The 22,734-nt window shown below is 48.4% G+C and overlaps 1 pseudogene; it reads left to right on the top strand.

Annotated features, from left to right (window-relative positions):
- LOC118377491 (caseinolytic peptidase B protein homolog) overlaps positions 1 to 21,922 on the top strand; it is a 61,773-nt pseudogene extending 39,851 nt beyond the window's left edge.
- The last annotated feature ends 812 nt before the right edge of the window (positions 21,923 to 22,734 follow it).

Raw genomic sequence — 22,734 nt, 5'->3', positions numbered from 1 at the left:
AAAATAAAGTGGTGATCCTAACTGACCTAAAACAGGGAATATTTACTAGGATTAAATGTCAGGAATTGTGAAAAACTGAGTTTAAATGTATTTATAATATAATAATATATGCCATTTAGCAGACGCTTTTATCCAAAGCGACTTACAGTCATGTGTGCATACATTCTACGTATGGGTGGTCCCGGGGATCGAACCCACTACCCTGGCGTTACAAGCGCCATGCTCTACCAACTGAGCTACAGAAGGACCCCGAGAAGGTGTATGTAAACTTCCTACATCAACTGTATGTATATAATGCCAAACACTGCATGTCACCAGTATACACGATATATACAGTGGGGCAAAAAAGTATTTAGTCAGCCACCAATTGTGCAAGTTCTCCCACTTAAAAAGATGAGAGGCCTGTAATTTATCATAGGTACACTTCAACTATGACAGACAAAATGTTTCTTTATGAATTTATTTGCAAATTATGGTGGAAAATAAGTATTTGGTCAATAACAAAAGTTTATCTCAATACTTTGTTATATACCCTTTGTTGGCAATGACAGAGGTCAAATGTTTTCTGGAAGTCTTCACAAGGTTTTCACACTGTTGCTGGTATTTTGGCCCATTCCTCCATGCAGATCTCCTCTAAAGCAGTGATGTTTTGGGGCTGTTGCTGGGCAACACAGACTTTCAACTCCCTCCAAAGATTTTCTATGGGGTTGAGATCTGGAGACTGGCTAGGCCACGCCAGGACCTTGAAATGCTTCTTACGAAGCCACTCCGTCGTTGCCCGGGCGGTGTGTTTGGGATCATGGTCATGCTGAAAGACCCAGCCACGTTTCATCTTCAATGCCCTTGCTGATGGAAGGAGGTTTTCACTCAAAATCTCACGATTCATGGCCCCATTCATTCTTTCCTTTACACGGCTCAGTCGTCCTGGTCCCTTTGCAGAAAAACAGCCCCAAAGCATGATGTTTCCACCCCCATGCTTCACAGTAGGTATGGTGTGCTTTGGATGCAACACAGCATTCTTTGTCCTCCAAACACGACGAGTTGAGTTTTACCAAAAAGTTATATTTTGGTTTCAGCTGACCATATGACATTCTCCCAATCTTCTTCTGGATCATCCAAATGCTCTCTAGCAAACTTCAGACGGGCCTGGACATGTACTGGCTTAAGCAGGGGGACACGTCTGGCACTGCAGGATTTGAGTCCCTGGCGGCGTAGTGTGTTACTGATGGTAGGCTTTGTTACTTTGGTCCCAGCTCTCTGCAGGTCATTCACTAGGTCCCCCCGTGTGGTTCTGGGCTTTTTGTTCACCGTTCTTGTGATCATTTTGACCCCACAGGGTGAGATCTTGCGTGGAGCCCCAGATCGAGGGAGATTATCAGTGGTCTTGTATGTCTTCCGTTTCCTAATACTTGCTCCCTCAGTTTATTTCTTCAAACCAAGCTGCAGATTCAGTCTTCCCAGCCTGGTGCAGATCTACAATTTTGTTTCTGGTGTCCTTTGACAGCTCTTTGGTCTTGGCCATAGTGGAGTTTGGAGTATGACTGTTTGAGGTTGTGGACAGGTGTCTTTTATACTGATAACAAGTTCAAACAGGTGCCATTAATACAGGTAACGAGTGGAGGACAGAGGAGCCTCTTAAAGAAGAAGTGACAGGTCTGTGAGAGCCAGAAATCTTGCTTGTTTGTAGGTGACCAAATACTTATTTTCCACCATAATTTGCAAATAAATTCATTAAAAATACTACAATGTGATTTTCTAGATTTTTTTTCTCATTTTGTCTGTCATAGTTGAAGTGTACCTATGATGAAAATTACAGCCCTCTCTCATATTTTTAAGTGGGAGAAGTTGCACAATTGGTGGCTGACTAAATACTTTTTTGCCCCACTGTAGGTTTCATGTCAAATACTGCCGATCACTAGTATATATATATATATATATATATATATATATATATATATATATATATATATATATATATATATATATATATATATATATAGGTTTCATTAGGGTTCTATTGGACACACGCAGGTGATTGTAATCATGACCAGCTGTGGCATGATGTCATTGGTCAATTTACATATATCAACAGTATATACAAAAGCATGAATGGTTATCAAGGATCATCGTATGTAGCCAACAGTTACATCATAAGTAGCCTACAAAATGTTATTTACAATAGCCTTGTTGCCAGATCTGTTTGTGTTTTAGCCTATTCCTCTGCCGTTGGTTGTCATGCCGTGTACAAACAGATCTGGCAACCATGCTATGACTCCACAGCTGACCTCTACTGACCACTCTGACTCAACCACAGCCCTATAGAACTACACTCATTCCAACACACACACACACACACACACACACACACACACACACACACACACACACACACACACACACACACACACACACACACACACACACACACACACACACACACACACACACACACACACACACACACACACTCACACACACACCCCACTGGGGAAAAACACAAGCACACAGAGAGAGAGAGAGTCAGCAGCAGTTGTTTTGGGTAAGATATGACAGGGTTGAGTGATAGGTGTGCGTGCGTGCGTGCGTGTGTGTGTGTGTGAGAGAGAGAGATATGACAGGGATGAGGGATAGGTGTGTGTGTGTGTGTGTGTGTGTGTGTGTGTGTGTGTGTGTGTGTGTGTGTGTGTGTGTGTGTGTGTGTGTGTGTGTGTGTGTGTGTGTGTGTGTGTGTGTGTGTGTGTGTGTGTGTGAGAGAGAGAGAGAGAGAGATATGACAGGGTTGAGGGATAGGTGTGTGTGTGTGTGTGTGTGTGTGTGTGTGTGTGTGTGTGTGTGTGTGTGTGTGTGTGTGTGTGTGTGTGTGTGTGTGTGTGTGTGTGTGTGTGTGTGTGTGTGTGTGTGTGTGTGTGTGTGTGTGTGTGTGTGTGTGTGAGAGAGAGAGAGAGATATGACAGGGTTGAGGGATGTGTGTGTGTGTGTGTGTGTGTGTGTGTGTGTGTGTGTGTGTGTGTGTGTGTGTGTGTGTGTGTGTGTGTGTGTGTGTGTGTGTGTGTGTGTGTGTGTGTGTGTGTGTGTGTGTGAGAGAGATATGACAGGGCTGGGAGATAGATGGAGGGAGACAGTGTTCATATTCTCTCTGCCTCCAGCGACAGTGGCCAGGAGACATGAATATTTAACACAGCAAGTCCCCATCTCTCTGTCTGGAGATATTACGCTCACACCATCCATATGAATATAATGCACACAGCATCCATATGAATATAATGCACACAGCATCCATATGGAGATGAACATTTAGAAGAGGAATATTTTACTGCCAACCATTATCCCTGACAGACAGAGAAATACAGGGAGAAATGATGAGATAGAAAGAGAGAAAGAAAGATGATTGAAGGTTCTGCCAAAACTATTATCAACCAAACCCCCTGTGACTCATCTGTGCCTTCTGATATAGGAAAAATGGTTATTGATCCACCAATCAGATAGCAGGGCCAACCCCTCATAGCCTATCATCAGCTCAGAGATCTACCTGAGATTCTACCCAGATCATCATTACAATGTTCATGTGAAATCATCTTTAGCATGTTCAGAGGTTCCATTTAGAATCATGTGAGATCATCTTTAGAATGTTCAGATATTCCATTTAGAATCATGTGAGATCATCTTAAGAATGTTCAGAGGCTTGGTTGAAAGTGGATTTTCGTCAAATCATTGATGTTCAACGCTCTGTCCATACTGCACTCTGATTGGTCACTGCTCTCCTCTTCCCACAGGTAAGACTGAGCTGGACAAACAGGTGGCTCGTTATATGGACAACGACCTGAAAAAGGTCTGTGTTACAGTCACACACGTTCACTCATCAACACAGCTAAAATCACATGGTATCAGCAATAGTGATCATTAGTGATCGCCTTCTGTTCTCAGGGATTCATCTGTATGGACATGTCCGAATTCCAGGAGAAGCACGAGGTATGATATCATCAACACCACTTTCCCAAAACCAGGAAGAGACTTCATATTCCCACAACCAGGAAGAGACTTCATATTCCCACAACCAGGAAGAGACTTCATATTCCCACAACCAGGAAGAGACTTCATATTCCCACAACCAGGAGGAGACTTCATATTCCCACAACCAGGAAGAGACTTCATATTCCCACAACCAGGAGGAGACTTCATATTCCCACAACCAGGAAGAGACTTCATATTCCCACAACCAGGAAGAGACTTCATATTCCCACAACCAGGAAGAGACTTCATATTCCCACAACCAGGAAGAGACTTCATATTCCCACAACCAGGAAGAGACTTCATATTCCCACAACCAGGAAGAGACTTCATATTCCCAAAATCAGGAAGGTCATTGGGCTGGGATACATTATCTATCTACTGTAGGTGAGGGCTTGTCTTGATTTTCTACTGTCATCGTTTGGGTCAGCTTCCCAGTCGCTGTCATAAACCGTTTAACCCTGTATTGACTGAGCCTACTTCTCATCTCCCACAATTCAATTCAAGGAGATGTGTCCAGGTTCTCACAGAAACACAGACACATGCAGCATCTGAAGGAAGAAACCTCTCACTGTTCCCAAAAGGCCCCAAAACATTTTTTTGTTGTATCAGAGGAAGTAGTTATCTGACATCATCTTCATATCAATATCCCCATCTACCTCAGTTTTACCTGTTATCATAATTCGTTCTCAATCTCCTCCTTTTCACCTCTCTCACTCTCTCTCTCTCTCTCAGGGCCGTCTTACAGATGGGAAGGGGAAGACCATTTAGTGTAAGGACACCATCTTCATCATAACCTTGAGCGTGGCCAGTGACGACATCGCCCAGCATGGAGGCCCAGGAGCTCAGCCGCAGGAAACTGGCCGACAACCTGGGTGACACACACACACACACACACTAAACAGTTGTTAATTGCTCCTTCTCTCCAGATGAGGTTCAGAAGAGTGATGTCACCATCTCCAGGCAGTTTAAGGGTGCTGTGATTCGCCCCATACTGAAGGTAACTCCTCACCCCCTTGTCCTATACCCAATCACAGCATCTCTGCAGTGAGATGGATTAGTTGAGCCGCTGTTTTGAAAATCTCGAATTGATGAATTCATTGTTTCGCTTCCCAGGCCCATTTCCGGAGAGACGAGTTTCTGGGGCGGATCAATGAGATTGTCTACTTCCTGCCGTTCTGCCCCTCTGATCTGCAGCAGCTTGTCGGCAAAGAGCTCAACTTCTGAGAAGGTGACCGATGGTGTGTGTGGGGATATGTACGGACTGTGTGTGGTTTGTACTCTCCATATGGGTGTTTTTCATTGGCGTGTGTGTTGACTATAGAGACCCACTCAGATCAATAAAAGCTGCTCTGCTCTGATCTGATTGTAGTGTTTAACATCACATAAATATTTAAATATCAATATCACTCTGTTTCCGTCAGCCAACTCCGCCTCAGAAAACTGATAGGCACATGACTCATCAGTGTGTGTCTGATGAATGGTGATAATAGCCGTTCTTATCAAAGTAACTCTGGAGGGATCTAGCTAGCTATGGCACCCCGGGTAGAAGTTGCCCTTAGGCACAGACCTATGATCTGCTCAGCCTTCCTAAATCCTAACCTCAACCATCCAGAGAAAAACACCAAGTTGACCTCAGATCAGTGGTAACTAATTCATCCTAATCTGTTGGAGCTAGATGAACCGGATCTGAGAGCCTCCCGAGTGGCGCAGTGGTCTAAGACACTGCATCACAGTGCTAGCTGTGCCACTAGAGATTCTGGGTTCGAGTCCAGGCTGTGTCGCAGCCGGCCGCAACTGGGAGACCCATGGGAAGGCGCACAATTGTCCCAGCGTCACCCGGGTTAGGGGAGGGATTGGCCGGCAGGGATGTTCTTGTCCCATCGCGCATTAGTGGTGTTTCCTCTGCCACATTGGTGCTGCTGGTTTCCGGGTTAAGCGGGTGTTGGGTCAAGAAGCAGTGCGGCTTGGTTGGGTTGTAATTTGGAGGAGGCACGGCTCTCGACCTTCATTTCTCCCGAGGTCATACAGGAGGTGCAGCGATGAGACAGGCTGTATGTAACTACCAATTGGATATCACGAAAAGGGGGTTAAAATATATTTCTAATAAAGATTGGGATCTGTGATCAATAGGAGTGATCAGAGATGTTTCATATGGTAGTTAGGAGAGGCTTGCCATGTTAAAGGTGCACTATGCAGAAATCGCTTCGCTATTTCCTGGATGCTAAAATTAGAATAGTTCGACTAATTTCAGTTTATGTGACAAAACAAGCAAGTAGAGTGTAGAAAATCATTGTACCATTTAAACCGCTGTGAAATATATTTTCCATAAACAAAAATGTTGTATTTTCTTTCAGCTGTTTGAAGCTGGTGTAGAAAACCGAAAGTAAAAGACCCCCAAAACGGGAAGCATAGAAATAGAGACTTCTTAGACTTGCTTTCAATGAGAATGACAAATCTAGAACTAACATTTCTGAATCCAGGCTAAGCGCATTAGCACAGGATTCTTATTCTTGTTCTTTAACACAGGGAGAAATGTTGTCTGACACCCTATCCCCCTATCCCCAGTCCTCAACTGGCAGCTTCATTAAATAGTACCCACAAAACACCAGTCTCAACATCAAAAGTGAAGAGGCGACTCCAGGATGCTGGCCTTCTAGGCAGAGTTCCTCTGTCCAGTGTCTATGTTCTTTTGCCCATCTTAGTCTTTTGTTTTTATTGGCCAGTCGGAGATAATTCTACAACCACCTAAAAGGAAGCGATTCACAAACCTTCCATAACAAAGCCATCACCTACAGAGAGATGAACCTGGAGAAGAGTCCCCTAAGCAAGCTGGTCCTGGGGCTCTGTTCACAAACACAAACACACCCTACAGAGCCCCAGGACAACAGCACAATTAGACCCAACCAAATCATGAGAAAACAAAAAGATAATTACTTGACACATTGGAAAGAATTAACAAAAAATCAGAGCAAACTAGAATGCTATTTGGCCCTACACAGAGAGTACACAGTGGCAGAATACCTGACCACTGTGACTGACCCAAAATTAAGGAAAGCTTTGACTATGTACAGACTCAGTGAGCATAGCCTTGCTATTGAGAAAGGCCGCCGTAGGCAGACATGGCTCTCAAGAGAAGACAGGCTATGTGCTCACTGCCCACAAAATGAGGTGGAAACTGAGCTGCACTTCCTATCTACTGGGTGAAATACCACAGTGTGATGTCACAGCAGCAAGATTTGTGACCTGTTGCCACGAGAAAAGGGCAACCAGTGAAGAACAAACACCATTGTAAATACAACCCATATTTATGCTTATTTATTTTATCTTGTGTCCTTTAACCATCTGTACATAGTTAAAACACTGTATATATATATATATATATATATATATATATATATATATATATATATATATATATATATATATATATATATATATAATATGACATTTGTAATGTCTTTACTGTTTTGAAACTTCTGTATGTGTAATGTTTACTGTTAATTTTTGTTGTTTTTCACTTTATATATTCACTTTGTATGTTGTCTACCTCACTTGCTTTGGCAATGTTAACACATGTTTCCCATGCCAATAAAGCCCTTGAATTGAATTGAATTGAATTGATATGGCATTTCATTGCAACTCTGCCTAGAAGGCCAGCATCCCAGAGTCGCCTCTTCATTGTTGATGTTGAGACTGGTGTTTTGCAGGTACTATTTAATGAAGCTGCCAGTTGTGAGGTGTCTGTTTCTCAAACTAGACACTCTAATGTACTTGTACTCTTGCTCAGTTGTGCACCGGGGCCTCCCACTCTATTCTGGTTAGAGCCAGTTTGCACTGTTCTGTGAAGGGAGTAGTACACAGCATTGTACGAGATCTTCAGTTTCTTGACAATTTCTCACATGGAATAGCCTTCATTTCTCAGAACAAGAATAGACTGACGAGTTTCAGAAGAAAGATTTGGAGCCTGTAATCAAACCCAGATGCTCCAGATATTAAACTAGTCTAAAGAAGGCCAGTTTTATTGCCTCTTTAATCAGAACAACAGCTTTCAGCTGTGCTAACATAATTGCAAAAGGATTTTAAAATGATCAATTGGCCTTTTAAAATTATAAACTTGGATTAGCGAACACAACGTGCCATTGGAACACAGGAGTGATGGTTGCTGATAATGGGCCTCTGAACGCCTATATATTCCATTAAATAATCAGCCATTTCCAGCTACAACAGTGATTTACAACATTAACAATGTCGACACTGTATTTCTGATCAATTTGATGTTGTTTTAATGGACAAAAAATGTGCTTTTCTTTCAAAAACAAGGACATTTCTATGTGGCCCCAAACTTTTGAACAGTAGTGGACACGTCTCACCATCTCCCGACCTACACGTCTCACCATCTCCCGACCTACACATCTCACCATCCTCCGACCTACACATCTCACCATCTCCCGACCTACACGTCTCACCATCCTCTGACCTACACGTCTCACCATCCTCCGACCTACACCATCCTCCGACCTACACATCTCACCATCCTCTGACCTACACGTCTCACCATCCTCCGACCTACACATCTCACCATCCTCCGACCTACACATCTCACCATCCTCCGACCTACACATCTCACCATCCTCCGACCTACACATCTCACCATCCTCTGACCTACACGTCTCACCATCCTCTGACCTACACGTCTCACCATCTCCCGACCTACACGCCTCACCATCTCCCGACCTACACGCCTCACCATCTCCCGACCTACACGTCTCACCATCTCCCGACCTACACATCTCACCATCCTCCGACCTACACATCTCACCATCCTCCGACCTACACATCTCACCATCCTCTGACCTACACGTCTCACCATCCTCCGACCTACACGTCTCACCATCCTCTGACCTACACGTCTCACCATCTCCCGACCTACACGTCTCACCATCCTCCGACCTACACATCTCACCATCCTCTGACCTACACATCTCACCATCTTCTGACCTACACGTCTCACCATCCTCCGACCTACACTTCTCACCATCCTCCGACCTACACGTCTCACCATCTCCCGACCTACACATCTCACCATCTCCCGACCTACACATCTCACCATCTCCCGACCTACACATCTCACCATCCTCTGACCTACACGTCTCACCATCTCCCGACCTACACACCTCACCATCCTCCGACCTACACGTCTCACCATCCTCCGACCTACACATCTCACCATCCTCCGACCTACACATCTCACCATCCTCCGACCTACACATCTCACCATCTCCCGACCTACACATCTCACCATCCTCCGACCTACACATCTCACCATCCTCCGACCTACACATCTCACCATCCTCCGACCTACACATCTCACCATCCTCCGACCTACACATCTCACCATCTTCTGACCTACACATCTCACCATCCTCCGACCTACACATCTCACCATCTTCTGACCTACACATCTCACCATCCTCTGACCTACACGTCTCACCATCTCCCGACCTACACGTCTCACCATCCTCCGACCTACACATCTCACCATCCTCCGACCTACACATCTCACCATCCTCCGACCTACACATCTCACCATCCTCCAACCTACACGTCTCACCATCTCCCGACCTACACGTCTCACCATCCTCCGAGCTACACATCTCACCATCCTCCGACCTACACATCTCACCATCCTCCGACCTACACATCTCACCATCCTCCGACCTACACATCTCACCATCCTCCGACCTACACATCTCACCATCTCCCGACCTACACGTCTCACCATCTCCCGACCTACACATCTCACCATCCTCTGACCTACACATCTCACCATCCTCCGACCTACACATCTCACCATCTCCCGACCTACACATCTCACCATCCTCCGACCTACACATCTCACCATCCTCTGACCTACACGTCTCACCATCCTCCGACCTACACGTCTCACCATCCTCCGACCTACACGTCTCACCATCTCCCGACCTACACGTCTCACCATCCTCTGACCTACACGTCTCACCATCCTCCGACCTACACGTCTCACCATCTCCCGACCTACACATCTCACCATCCTCTGACCTACACGTCTCACCATCCTCTGACCTACACGTCTCACCATCTCCCAACCTACACGTCTCACCATCTCCCAACCTACACATCTCACCATCCTCCGACCTACACATCTCACCATCCTCCGACCTACACATCTCACCATCCTCCGACCTACACATCTCACCATCCTCCGACCTACACATCTCACCATCCTCCGACCTACACATCTCACCATCCTCTGACCTACACGTCTCACCATCTCCCAACCTACACGTCTCACCATCTCCCGACCTACACATCTCACCATCCTCCGACCTACACATCTCACCATCCTCCGACCTACACATCTCACCATCCTCCGACCTACACATCTCACCATCCTCCGACCTACACATCTCACCATCCTCCGCCCTACACATCTCACCATCCTCTGACCTACACGTCTCACCATCTCCCAACCTACACGTCTCACCATTTCCCGACCTACACATCTCACCATCCTCCGACCTACACATCTCACCATCCTCCGACCTACACATCTCACCATCCTCCGACCTACACATCTCACCATCCTCCGACCTACACATCTCACCATCCTCTGACCTACACGTCTCACCATCTCCCGACCTACACGTCTCACCATCTCCCGACCTACACATCTCACCATCCCCCGACCTACACATCTCACCATCCTCCGACCTACACGTCTCACCATCTCCCGACCTACACATCTCACCATCCTCCGACCTACACATCTCACCATCCTCCGACCTACACATCTCACCATCCTCCGACCTACACATCTCACCATCTTCTGACCTACACATCTCACCATCCTCCGACCTACACATCTCACCATCTTCTGACCTACACATCTCACCATCCTCCGACCTACACATCTCACCATCCTCCGACCTACACATCTCACCATCCTCCGACCTACACATCTCACCATCCTCCGACCTACACATCTCACCATCTTCTGACCTACACGTCTCACCATCTCCCGACCTACACGTCTCACCATCTCCCGACCTACACATCTCACCATCCCCCGACCTACACATCTCACCATCCTCCGACCTACACATCTCACCATCTTCTGACCTACACATCTCACCATCCTCCGACCTACACATCTCACCATCTTCTGACCTACACATCTCACCATCCTCCGACCTACACATCTCACCATCCTCCGACCTACACATCTCACCATCTTCTGACCTACACATCTCACCATCCTCCGACCTACACATCTCACCATCTTCTGACCTACACATCTCACCATCCTCTGACCTACACATCTCACCATCCTCCGACCTACACATCTCACCATCCTCCGACCTACACATCTCACCATCCTCCGACCTACACATCTCACCATCCTCCGACCTACACGTCTCACCATCTCCCGACCTACACGTCTCACCATCCTCCGACCTACACATCTCACCATCCTCCGACCTACACATCTCACCATCCTCCGACCTACACATCTCACCATCCTCCGACCTACACATCTCACCATCCTCCGACCTACACATCTCACCATCTCCCGACCTACACGTCTCACCATCTCCCGACCTACACATCTCACCATCTTCTGACCTACACATCTCACCATCCTCCGACCTACACATCTCACCATCTTCTGACCTACACATCTCACCATCCTCTGACCTACACGTCTCACCATCTCCCGACCTACACGTCTCACCATCCTCCGACCTACACATCTCACCATCCTCCGACCTACACATCTCACCATCCTCCGACCTACACATCTCACCATCTTCTGACCTACACGTCTCACCATCTCCCGACCTACACGTCTCACCATCTCCCGACCTACACATCTCACCATCCCCCGACCTACACATCTCACCATCCTCCGACCTACACATCTCACCATCTTCTGACCTACACATCTCACCATCCTCCAACCTACACATCTCACCATCTTCTGACCTACACATCTCACCATCCTCCGACCTACACATCTCACCATCCTCCGACCTACACATCTCACCATCTTCTGACCTACACATCTCACCATCCTCCGACCTACACATCTCACCATCTTCTGACCTACACATCTCACCATCCTCTGACCTACACGTCTCACCATCCTCCGACCTACACATCTCACCATCCTCCGACCTACACATCTCACCATCCTCCGACCTACACATCTCACCATCCTCCGACCTACACGTCTCACCATCTCCCGACCTACACGTCTCACCATCCTCCGACCTACACATCTCACCATCCTCCGACCTACACATCTCACCATCCTCCGACCTACACATCTCACCATCCTCCGACCTACACATCTCACCATCCTCCGACCTACACATCTCACCATCTCCCGACCTACACGTCTCACCATCTCCCGACCTACACATCTCACCATCCTCTGACCTACACATCTCACCATCCTCCGACCTACACATCTCACCATCCTCTGACCTACACGTCTCACCATCTCCCGATCTACACGTCTCACCATCCTCCGACCTACACGTCTCACCATCCTCTGACCTACACGTCTCACCATCTCCCGACCTACACGTCTCACCATCCTCTGACCTACACGTCTCACCATCCTCCGACCTACACGTCTCACCATCTCCCGACCTACACATCTCACCATCCTCTGACCTACACGTCTCACCATCCTCTGACCTACACGTCTCACCATCTCCCAACCTACACGTCTCACCATCTCCCGACCTACACATCTCACCATCCTCCGACCTACACATCTCACCATCCTCCGACCTACACATCTCACCATCCTCCGACCTACACATCTCACCATCCTCCGACCTACACATCTCACCATCCTCTGACCTACACGTCTCACCATCTCCCAACCTACACGTCTCACCATCTCCCAACCTACACATCTCACCATCCTCCGACCTACACATCTCACCATCCTCCGACCTACACATCTCACCATCCTCTGACCTACACATCTCACCATCCTCCGACCTACACATCTCACCATCCTCCGACCTACACATCTCACCATCCTCTGACCTACACGTCTCACCATCTCCCAACCTACACGTCTCACCATCTCCCGACCTACACATCTCACCATCCTCCGACCTACACATCTCACCATCCTCCGACCTACACATCTCACCATCCTCCGACCTACACATCTCACCAACCTCCGACCTACAGTGGCTTGAGAAAGTATTCACCCCCCTTGACACTTTTTCCATTTTGTTGCCTTACAACCTGGAATTAAAATGGATTTTTGTGAGGTTTGTATCATTTGATTTACACAACATCCCTACCACTTTGAAGATGACAAATATTTTTTATTGTGAAACAAACAATAAATAAGACAAAAAGAGAAAACTTGAGAGTGCATAACTATTCACCCCCCAAAGTCAATACTTTGTAGAGCCACATTTTGCAGCAATTACAGCTGCAAGTCTCTTGGGGTATGTATCTATAAGCACTGAGATTTTTGCCCATTCTTCAAAGCAAAACTGCTCCAGCTCCTTCAAGTTGGATGGGTTCCGCTGGTGTACAGCAAACTTTAAGTCGTATCACAGATTCTCAATTGGATTGAGGTCTGGGCTTTGACTAGGCCATTCCAAGACATTTAAATGTTTCCCCTTAAACCACTCGAGTGTTGCTTTAGCAGTATGCTTAGGGACATTGTCCTGCTGGAAGGTGAATCTCTGTCCCAGTCTCAAATCTCTGGAAGACTGAAACAGGTTTCCCTCAACAATTTCCCTGTATTTAGCACCACCCATCATTCCTTCAATTCTGACCAGTTTCCCAGTCCCTTCCAATGAAAAACATCCCCACAGCATGATGCTGCCCCCACCATGCTTCACTGTGGGGGTGGTGTTCTCGAGGTGATGAGAGGTGTTGGGTTTGCATCGGGACATAGAGTTTTCTATGATGTCCAAAAAGCTCAAATTTAGTCTCATCTGACCAGAGTACCTTCTTCCATATGTTTGGGGAGTCTCCCACCCGACCTATACGCCTCACCATCCCCCGACTTACACATCTCACAATCACCCCAACCTATATGTCTCTATGTCTCACCATCACCCTGACCTACGTGTCTCACCATCACCCTGACCTACACGTCTCACCATCACCCCGACCTACATGTCTCACCATCACCCAGACCTACATGTCTCACCATCACCCAGACCTACATGTCTCACCATCACCCCAACCTACACGTCTCACCATCACCCCAACCTACATGTCTCACCATCACCCCGACCTACATGTCTCACCATCACCCCAACCTACATGTCTCACCATCACCCAGACCTACATGTCTCACCATCACCCCGACCTACATGTCTCACCATCACCCCGACCTACATGTCTCACCATCACCCCGACCTACATGTCTCACCATCACCCAGACCTACATGTCTCACCATCACCCCGACCTACATGTCTCACCATCACCCAGACCTACATGTCTCACCATCACCCCAACCTACATGTCTCACCATCACCCCGACCTACATGTCTCACCATCACCCCAACCTACATGTCTCACCATCACCCCAACCTACATGTTCCACCATCACCCCAACCTACATGTCTCACCATCACCCCAACCTACATGTCTCACCATCACCCCAACCTACATGTCTCACCATCACCCCAACCTACATGTCTCACCATCACCCCAACTTACATGTCTCACCATCACCCCAACCTACATGTCTCACCATCACCCCAACCTACATGTCTCACCATCACCCCAACCTACATGTCTCACCATCACCCCAACTTACATGTCTCACCATCACCCCAACCTACATGTCTCACCATCACCCCAACTTACATGTCTCACCATCACCCCAACTTACATGTCTCACCATCACCCCAACTTACATGTTCCACCATCACCCCAACTTACATGTCTCACCATCACCCCAACCTACACGTCTCACCATCACCCAGACCTACACGTCTCACCATCACCCCAACCTACATGTCTCACCATCACCCCGACCTACACGTCTCACCATCACCCAGACCTACACGTCTCACCATCACTCCAACCTACATGTTCCACCATCACCCCAACCTACATGTCTCACCATCACCCCAACCTACATGTCTCACCATCACCCCAACCTACATGTCTCACCATCACCCCAACCTACATGTCTCACCATCACCCCAACTTACATGTCTCACCATCACCCCAACTTACATGTCTCACCATCACCCCAACCTACATGTCTCACCATCACCCCAACCTACATGTCTCACCATCACCCCAACCTACATGTCTCACCATCACCCCAACTTACATGTCTCACCATCACCCCAACCTACATGTCTCACCATCACCCCAACTTACATGTCTCACCATCACCCCAACTTACATGTCTCACCATCACCCCAACTTACATGTCTCACCATCACCCCAACCTACATGTCTCACCATCACCCCAACTTACATGTCTCACCATCACCCCAACCTACATGTCTCACCATCACCCCAACCTACATGTCTCACCATCACCCCAACCTACATGTCTCACCATCACCCCAACCTACATGTCTCACCATCACCCCAACCTACATGTCTCACCATCACCCCAACCTACATGTCTCACCATCACCCCAACTTACATGTTCCACCATCACCCCAACCTACATGTCTCACCATCACCCCAACTTACATGTCTCACCATCACCCAGACCTACATGTCTCACCATCACCCCAACTTACATGTCTCACCATCACCCCAACCTACATGTTCCACCATCACCCCAACTTACATGTCTCACCATCACCCCAACCTACATGTTCCACCATCACCCCAACTTACATGTCTCACCATCACCCCAACCTACATGTCCCACCATCACCCCAACTTACATGTCTCACCATCACCCCAACTTACATGTTCCACCATCACCCCAACCTACATGTCTCACCATCACCCCAACTTACATGTCTCACCATCACCCAGACCTACATGTCTCACCATCACCCCAACTTACATGTCTCACCATCACCCCAACCTACATGTTCCACCATCACCCCAACTTACATGTCTCACCATCACCCCAACCTACATGTCCCACCATCACCCCAACCTACATGTCCCACCATCACCCCAACTTACATGTCTCACCATCACCCCAACTTACATGTCTCACCATCACCCCAACCTACATGTCCCACCATCACCCCAACTTACATGTCTCACCATCACCCCAACCTACATGTCCCACCATCACCCCAACTTACATGTCTCACCATCACCCCAACTTACATGTTCCACCATCACCCCAACTTACATGTCTCACCATCACCCCAACCTACATGTCCCACCATCACCCCAACTTACATGTCTCACCATCACCCCAACTTACATGTCTCACCATCACTCCAACCTACATGTCTCACCATCACCCCAACCTACATGTCCCACCATCACCCCAACTTACATGTCTCACCATCACCCCAACCTACATGTTCCACCATCACCCCAACCTACATGTCTCACCATCACCCCAACCTACATGTCTCACCATCACCCCAACCTACATGTCTCACCATCACCCCAACCTACATGTCTCACCATCACTCCAACCTACATGTCTCACCATCACCCCAACCTACATGTCTCACCATCACCCCAACCTACATGTCTCACCATCACCCCAACCTACATGTCTCACCATCACCCCAACTTACATGTCTCACCATCACCCCAACCTACATGTCTCACCATCACCCCAACCTACATGTCTCACCATCACCCCAACCTACATGTTCCACCATCACCCCAACTTACATGTTCCACCATCACCCCAACCTACATGTCTCACCATCACCCCAACCTACATGTCCCACCATCACCCCAACCTACATGTCCCACCATCACCCCAACCTACATGTCCCACCATCACCCCAACTTACATGTTCCACCATCACCCCAAACTACATGTTCCACCATCACCCCAACCTACATGTCTCACCATCACCCCAACCTACATGTCCCACCATCACCCCAACCTACATGTTCCACCATCACCCCAACCTACATGTTCCACCATCACCCCAACCTACATGTCTCACCATCACCCCAACCTACATGTTCCACCATCACCCCAACCTACATGTCTCACCATCACCCCAACTTACATGTTCCACCATCACCCCAACTTACATGTCTCACCATCACCCCAACTTACATGTTCCACCATCACCCCAACCTACATGTCTCACCATCACCCCAACTTACATGTTCCACCATCACCCCAACCTACATGTTCCACCATCACCCCAACCTACATGTCTCACCATCACCCCAACTTACATGTTCCACCATCACCCCAACCTACATGTCTCACCATCACCCCAACCTACATGTCTCACCATCACCCCAACCTACATGTCTCACCATCACCCCAACCTACATGTCTCACCATCACCCCAACCTACATGTTCCACCATCACCCCAACCTACATGTCCCACCATCACCCCAACCTACATGTCTCACCATCACCCCAACTTACATGTTCCACCATCACCCCAACCTACATGTTCCACCATCACCCCAACCTACATGTTCCACCATCACCCCAACCTACATGTCTCACCATCACCCCAACCTACATGTCCCACCATCACCCCAACCTACATGTTCCACCATCACCCCAACCTACATGTTCCACCATCACCCCAACCTACATGTTCCACCATCACCCCAACCTACATGTCTCACCATCACCCCAACCTACATGTTCCACCATCACCCCAACCTACATGTTCCACCATCACCCCAACCTACATGTTCCACCATCACCCCAACCTACATGTCTCACCATCACCCCAACCTACATGTCTCACCATCACCCCAACCTACATGTTCCACCATCACCCCAACCTACATGTCTCACCATCACCCCAACCTACATGTTCCACCATCACCCCAACCTACATGTTCCACCATCACCCCAACCTACATGTCTCACCATCACTCCAACCTACATGTCTCACCATCACCCCAACCTACATGTTCCACCATCACCCCCAACCTACATGTCTCACCATCACCCCAACCTACATGTCTCACCATCACCCCAACCTACATGTCTCACCATCACCCCAACCTACATGTCTCACCATCACCCCAACCTACATGTCTCACCATCACCCCAACCTACATGTCTCACCATCACCCCAACCTACATGTTCCACCATCACCCCAACTTACATGTTCCACCATCACCCCAACCTACATGTCTCACCATCACCCCAACCTACATGTCTCACCATCACCCCAACCTACATGTCTCACCATCACCCCAACTTACATGTTCCACCATCACCCCAACCTACATGTCTCACCATCACTCCAACCTACATGTCTCACCATCACCCCAACCTACATGTCTCACCATCACCCCAACTTACATGTCTCACCATCACCCCAACCTACATGTTCCACCATCACCCCAACCTACATGTCTCACCATCACCCCAACCTACATGTTCCACCATCACCCCAACCTACATGTCTCACCATCACCCCAACCTACATGTCTCACCATCACCCCAACCTACATGTCTCACCATCACCCCAACCTACATGTCTCACCATCACCCCAACTTACATGTCTCACCATCACCCCAACCTACATGTCTCACCATCACCCCGACCTACATGTCTCACCATCACCCCAACCTACATGTCTCACCATCACCCCAACCTACATGTCTCACCATCACCCCGACCTACATGTCTCACCATCACCCCAACCTACATGTCTCACCATCACCCCGACCTACATGTCTCACCATCACCCCGACCTACATGTCTCACCATCACCCAGACCTACATGTCTCACCATCACCCCAACCTACATGTTCCACCATCACCCCAACTTACATGTCCCACCATCACCCCAACTTACATGTCTCACCATCACCCCAACCTACATGTTCCACCATCACCCCAACCTACATGTCTCACCATCACCCCAACCTACATGTCTCACCATCACCCCAACCTACATGTCTCACCATCACCCCAACCTACATGTCTCACCATCACCCCAACCTACATGTTCCACCATCACCCCAACTTACATGTCCCACCATCACCCCAACTTACATGTCTCACCATCACCCCAACCTACATGTTCCACCATCACCCCAACCTACATGTCTCACCATCACCCCAACCTACATGTCTCACCATCACCCCAACCTACATGTTCCACCATCACCCCAACTTACATGTCTCACCATCACCCCAACCTACATGTCTCACCATCACCCCAACTTACATGTCTCACCATCACTCCAACCTACATGTTCCACCATCACCCCAACTTACATGTCTCACCATCACCCCAACCTACATGTTCCACCATCACCCCAACTTACATGTTCCACCATCACCCCAACCTACATGTTCCACCATCACCCCAACTTACATGTCTCACCATCACCCCAACCTACATGTCCCACCATCACCCCAACCTACATGTCTCACCATCACCCCAACTTACATGTCTCACCATCACCCCAACCTACATGTCTCACCATCACCCCAACTTACATGTTCCACCATCACCCCAACTTACATGTCTCACCATCACCCCAACCTACATGTCTCACCATCACCCCAACTTACATGTCTCACCATCACCCCAACCTACATGTCTCACCATCACCCCAACCTACATGTTCCACCATCACCCCAACTTACATGTCTCACCATCACCCCAACCTACATGTCTCACCATCACCCCAACTTACATGTCTCACCATCACCCCAACCTACATGTCTCACCATCACCCCAACCTACATGTCTCACCATCACCCCAACCTACATGTCTCACCATCACCCCAACTTACATGTTCCACCATCACCCCAACCTACATGTCTCACCATCACCCCAACCTACATGTCTCACCATCACCCAGACCTACATGTCTCACCATCACCCCAACCTACATGTCTCACCATCACCCCGACCTACATGTCTCACCATCACCCCGACCTACATGTCTCACCATCACCCCAACCTACATGTCTCACCATCACCCCAACCTACATGTCTCACCATCACCCCAACTTACATGTCTCACCATCACCCCGACCTACATGTCTCACCATCACCCCAACCTACATGTCTCACCATCACCCCAACCTACATGTCTCACCATCACCCAGACCTACATGTCTCACCATCACCCCGACCTACATGTCTCACCATCACCCCGACCTACATGTCTCACCATCACCCCAACCTACATGTCTCACCATCACCCCAACCTACATGTCTCACCATCACCCTGACCTACATGTCTCACCATCACCCAGACCTACATGTCTCACCATCACCCCGACCTACATGTCTCACCATCACCCAGACCTACATGTCTCACCATCACCCCAACTTACATGTCTCACCATCACCCCGACCTACATGTCTCTCTCCCCTCGTTAGGCAAAGCAGAGGCATGACATCACTCTGCTGTGGGACCGCCCCGTTCTGGACCTGCTGGCTGGAGGGTACAACCTGCACTATGGAGCCCACTCCTTCAAATATGAGGTACACACACACACACACACACACACACACACACACACACACACACACACACACACACACACACACACACACACACACACACTGCGGAGCCCTCTTCATCAAGCATGAGGTACACATACATACACACACTGCGGATCCCTCTCCTTCAAGGTACACACACACACACTGCGGATCCCTCTCCTTCAAACATGAGGGACACACACACACACACACACACACACACAGCGGAGCCCTCTCCATCAAACATGAGGTACACACACTGAATGATGGTACACACAGTCGTTTTCAAAGCATACTAGTGTTTGTCTGCTTCAACTAACAATAAGGGCCCATGCAGAGCTCTCCCACTTCTCCCCCTCTGTTTCATTATTGACTACATAAGGAGAGTTAAAGGCCCAGTGCAGTCAGACATGATTTTTCTGTGTTGTGTGTGTATATATATATATATTTATATATCCACTGAGGTTGGAATAATTCTGTGAAATATTGACAATGATAATAACGTCCTATTAGTGTAAGAGCTGTTTGACAAAACCTGTTTTGGTTGGATAGATTTTTGCCCTCCTTGGTGACGTCACCAGGCGGTATAAGTTAATAGACCAATAACAAAGAGTTTCAAACCTCTGTCAATAACAGCTCGTTTTCAGGTTGCATATCCCTCCCACTAAGCTCCTCCAATTAGGCCCCTCACTCAGACCACTCCCAGACAGTCATCGCAAAATTCCTGCATGAGAAGTTGCTCTTTGCTAAGAAGATATGTTGGTTTCTTTTTTACCATTTGAATTGAAAACAATCACAATAAGGTGCTTAATTGTTACCCAGAAATGATTTGAGATAAAAACAGCTGCATTAGACCTTCAACAGATAACAATTAGGGTCAAACTGTCAGAAATACTCAGATTTTCTGAAGAAATCGTAGACTTGTATATTATGTCATCTGGTTCATCAGTTGGTTAATCAATTCCAAACACAGGTCGCACTGGTTTTGAGTTGAGCCGTGTGTCAGTATTAGGCCTGACTGGTCTGGTTTGCTGTGTTACCAGGTGGAGTGGGAGGTGGTCATCCAACTGACAGCGGCCTACGAGCAGGAGCTCCTCTCTAAAGGCTGCACCCTCCGTCTGTCTCTCCACACAGAGGACAGGGGCGGGGCCGGGGGGCAGGAAGGGGAGGGGCAGGGCATTATCAGTCTGCGTCTGAAGGTAGTTGGGAAGGACAGCACAGCACCGACACTGGATATACGCCCTCCTCTCAGCCCCGATCACTAACACACAGCACGGATACTGGATATATGCCCTCCTCTCAGCCCCGATCACTAACACACAGCACGGATACTGGATATACGCCCTCCTCTCAGCCCCGATCACTAACACACAGCACGGATACCGGATATACGCCCTCCTCTCAGCCCCGATCACTAACACACTGCACGGATACCGGATATCGATCACTAACACACAGCACGGATACCGGATATACGCCCTCCTCTCAGCCCGATCACTAACACACTGCACGGATACTGGATATACGCCCTCCTCTCAGCCCGATCACTAACACACTGCACGGATACTGGATATACGCCTCCTCTCAGCCCGATCACTAACACACAGCACGGATACCGGATATATGCCCTCCTCTCAGCCCCGATCACTAACACACAGCACGGATACTGGATATACGCCCTCCTCTCAGCCCGATCACTAACACACAGCACGGATACTGGATATACGACCTCCTCTCAGCCCCGATCACTAACACACAGCACGGATACTGGATATACGCCCTCCTCTCAGCCCGATCACTAACACACAGCACGGATACTGGATATATATGCCCTCCTCTCAGCCCGATCACTAACACACAGCACGGATACTGAATATACGCCCTCCTCTCAGCCCCGATCACTAACACACAGCACGGATACCGGATATACGCCCTCCTCTCAGCCCCGATCACTAACACACAGCACGGATACTGGATATATATGCCCTCCTCTCAGCCCCGATCACTAACACACAGCACGGATACCGGATATACGCCCTCCTCTCAGCCCCGATCACTAACACACAGCACG

The sequence above is a fragment of the Oncorhynchus keta genome, chromosome 18, assembly GCF_023373465.1.
Source record: "Oncorhynchus keta strain PuntledgeMale-10-30-2019 chromosome 18, Oket_V2, whole genome shotgun sequence".
NCBI lineage: Eukaryota > Metazoa > Chordata > Actinopteri > Salmoniformes > Salmonidae > Oncorhynchus > Oncorhynchus keta.
Note: the sequence above shows the minus strand (reverse complement) of the source record. Positions and strands in the feature narration are given on the sequence as shown.